Source organism: Chelonus insularis, unplaced genomic scaffold (assembly GCF_013357705.1).
Source record: "Chelonus insularis isolate UGA/USDA-ARS -01 unplaced genomic scaffold, ASM1335770v1 contig_348_pilon, whole genome shotgun sequence".
NCBI lineage: Eukaryota > Metazoa > Arthropoda > Insecta > Hymenoptera > Braconidae > Chelonus > Chelonus insularis.
The window spans coordinates 138,765-142,500 of record NW_023276512.1 but is presented as its reverse complement, the minus strand read 5'-3'; the positions used below and the strand labels follow the sequence as shown (position 1 = coordinate 142,500).

Here is a 3,736-nt window from a genome sequence, read left to right as displayed (position 1 = left end):
AACCAACAAAATAGAACCGAGATCCTATTCTATTATTCCATGCACACAGTATTCAGGCGATAATAAGCCTGCTTTGAGCACTCTAATTTGTTCAAAGTAAACGTACCGGCCCATCTCGACACTCAATTAAGAGCACCGCGACAGGATTATTGGACCGCTTTAGTTTTTACACTAAAGCTAAATCCACCGGTAGGACGTCCCACAAGCATGCCAGTTTACACCGCGAGCGGTGAACCGACAGTGTGGCACACAGATTCAACTACGAGCTTTTTAACCGCAACAACTTTAATATACGCTATTGGAGCTGGAATTACCGCGGCTGCTGGCACCAGACTTGCCCTCCAATTGTTCCTCGTTAAAGGATTTAAAGTGTACTCATTCCGATTACGAGGCCTCGGATGAGTCCCGTATCGTTATTTTTCGTCACTACCTCCCCGTGCCGGGAGTGGGTAATTTGCGCGCCTGCTGCCTTCCTTGGATGTGGTAGCCGTTTCTCAGGCTCCCTCTCCGGAATCGAACCCTGATTCCCCGTTACCCGTTACAACCATGGTAGGCGCAGAACCTACCATCGACAGTTGATAAGGCAGACATTTGAAAGATTTGTCGTCGGTACGAGACCATACGATCAGCTAAAAGTTATTCAGAGTCACCAAAGTAAACGATGGCCGAGACCACCGATTGGTTTTGATCTAATAAAAGCGTTCCTTCCATCTCTGGTTGGAACTCTAGTTTGCATGTATTAGCTCTAGAATTACCACAGTTATCCAAGTAAATGTGGGTACAATCTAAGGAACCATAACTGATTTAATGAGCCATTCGCGGTTTCACCGTAATTCGGTATGTACTTAAACATGCATGGCTTAATCTTTGAGACAAGCATATCACTACTGGCAGGATCAACCAGGGAACTTTGTAATGTGTTTATACACACATATTCGTTCTCAAAAATATGTGTTGTTAACATAGTAGAACAAATACACTGTATTGAAGTCTTACTATGTAACACATATTTTGTGTTGTACGTGAAAACTGATGTTTTCATCAACACTTTTATACTTAAAAAATTAATCCATTCATTGAATATAAATGTATAACTAAAAAGTTCAAACACTCTCTTTTTCTAAATTTATTAAAAATTTACTCTCGTTAGTTATTACTATTAACGACTTGGTTATATTTCGTATACGTAAGTAAAAAAACTTTTACTATTCATACTAGGACTGAAGTGAGTATAACATTTCTGTTGTTTTTAAGTTATATGCAACTAAAAGTATACATATAACAATTATAAACGCCTTCCGACGATTCACCACATAAGAGTCATTCAGTCTACGACATCGACTCGTGGCTATGTTGCGTTAGTATATATTGTTGTTATGCTCAACTATTATATTCATACGACTTTCAACTGTTTAAAGACATTCAACTGTTTGCGATTTTCATCTGTTTGTAGTTTTCAGATGTTTTTGCTTTTCAACTGTTTCAACTCGACTACTTTCACGTTAGTAACGTACAGCGTAAGAGAGCTGATCGCAGCACGACGACCGACTACTCCTCCCCACTCCGCACTCGAGCAAGCGTCACTGTATCAACTACGCAACAATATAGTTGGAAGAAAACCTTACTACTACGTTATATTCATAATATGTATACTTATCTTTATGGCAATTTTGTTAAACAAATTACGAATGGTAATGCACAACAACAAAAAAAAAAACATTTATTTACTCGAACTAGTAAATTCCCATGACTTCGTCCAAGTATCTAAATCTAAAAATCAACAATATTTAATATGAATTATTTTCTTCGGTTTTTATTTTGAAAATAAATTTAGTACGGTTAATGACACAATAAACATAACAAGCCAAAACTTGGCGTGACTTTTAAGATTTTATAGAAGCATAAAATTTTGAAAATGTTTAAGCCGATTAATAAGTAACAAAAATAGGTTTTTATTCATATTACACAGTTTATAACTTTATCTTAGTGAAAGAAAAAATTACGAGTTGGAAGGATTTAAATATACTAAATAGATCCTGTTTTATATTCTTTATAACATATTCCATTATTATAAATAAACTAAGTCTATTCCCTTTCATATTGACGGGTTAGTAACTTAATTCTAGCAGAAGAAAAAACTTCCCGTTGGAAAAGCCGAGCAAAACACGTATCTTTACTTTGGATATTTGTAAAAATTGGTGCCAAGCTTACACATATACTAACGACTCTCTAAGACTTGAATTCAACTTCGTCGAAAAAATTGCTTACATTATCTACTTCCACCAAGCTCTTTTCATTGTTATTATAAAATTTATGAACTATTTGAAGTAAAGTTGAATCAATTTTAACGAATTTTAGGAATTCCTATGTTTTATTTATGTTGTCTACAGAAAAATACTAATGTTATTATCTGTCATGTAAAATAAAATGAAATTACTGTTATCCTATAACTGCACATAAAATATGTACAAGAAAAGGTCGTAAGATTTTTTTCATTCTCTTATACGTCAATAATTAGTAGTAATTTCATTTTTTTTTTTCAAATTATTTTCTGAAAGTTCAAACTATTCACTAATTTCTGGATAAATCCTCCACAGCTTGGTCCAATTTTTCAACGTGTCGATAATTGAAATCTGTCATGGTTGCTTCAAAAATTTAATCTAAACATTTTTCAACGTTATTCTCGCTACGTTCAAGAATTTCTTTAGAGAAAAGTAAAAAGCACTTTTTTTGCTCTAGAGTACGCAGTTTTTGTTCGACTTTTAGAATGCACTTTTGTCAACGTCATAATCTTAATTTAATCGCATTACCTACGTAATATTTCGATTAATCTTCTACCTCTAGGATTTACGAAATATTAATTATAACCATCCCTTAAAGCCATTAGGAAACAGACTGTCGTCAGACTTACGTTGCTGTCTTTTTGTTTTCTATCGTCTCAGTAAACACTGTTATATTATAGCTATATATCCTTGACATAGTTTTTGTTACATATTTTACAGTGTACCTTTGCCCTCATTTCCAAATTTTTTTTTTCAAAAAACAAAAATGAATCCATCACAACGTGGCAACGTCGTGTCCTCAAATAATACCTTGTATATAGACCAGTGGCTCAAATAATACGTTGGATACATAATTTTTTTTGGGGAGTGTCACCAAACTATACAAATGTCCCCAAATGACACTGTTTAATATTATAATCATAAATATATATTATTATTTCATAATTTTTGAATTCATATTTATAATTTTTATTTTTTTAAATAATTTAATTTTTATGAGAAATAGAAAGTTTGCTGCGACAGGTTTAGACCCAAAATAAACGTGGCACTAAATTTTTATTTAATAAAAGAAGATTCAAACTTTCATTTAAGCCCAGTTTGGAGCAGTAACTCGATAGGTACGTTTCCTGTCTCAAAAACAAAACCTAAAAAATGGCTTGCCAAGGTGATGGTCCCATATTAATCAAGGCACTAAATGATTATTTTATTTTACATAATAAGTACTAAATATTAAGCCTACTTTGAAGCGGTTACTTGATAGGTACTCTTACTGTACCTAAATTAGAATATTTAAAGAATCGCATAAATTCTATGCACCACTTAGGATGGCAGCCCTTTCAGTTTTAAGAATAAAAAAGTGAGTACTACACAACAAAAAATGTTTTATGCGGTAACTCGATAGGCTTAAGATTTTGCAGCGGGCTCTTGGACTATTATGGTTACATAACATTTTT

The 3,736-nt window shown here is 33.4% G+C and overlaps 1 non-coding gene across 1 annotated transcript in view; it reads right to left on the bottom strand.

Moving 5' to 3' along the window:
* Positions 1-907, bottom strand: part of LOC118066568 (small subunit ribosomal RNA) — a 1,912-nt gene extending 1,005 nt beyond the window's left edge. The window contains exon 1 of the ribosomal RNA XR_004690273.1: positions 1-907. This exon is cut by the window's left edge and continues 1,005 nt beyond it. This is a non-coding gene — a ribosomal RNA (small subunit ribosomal RNA).
* Between the last annotated feature and the right edge of the window lie 2,829 nt (positions 908-3,736).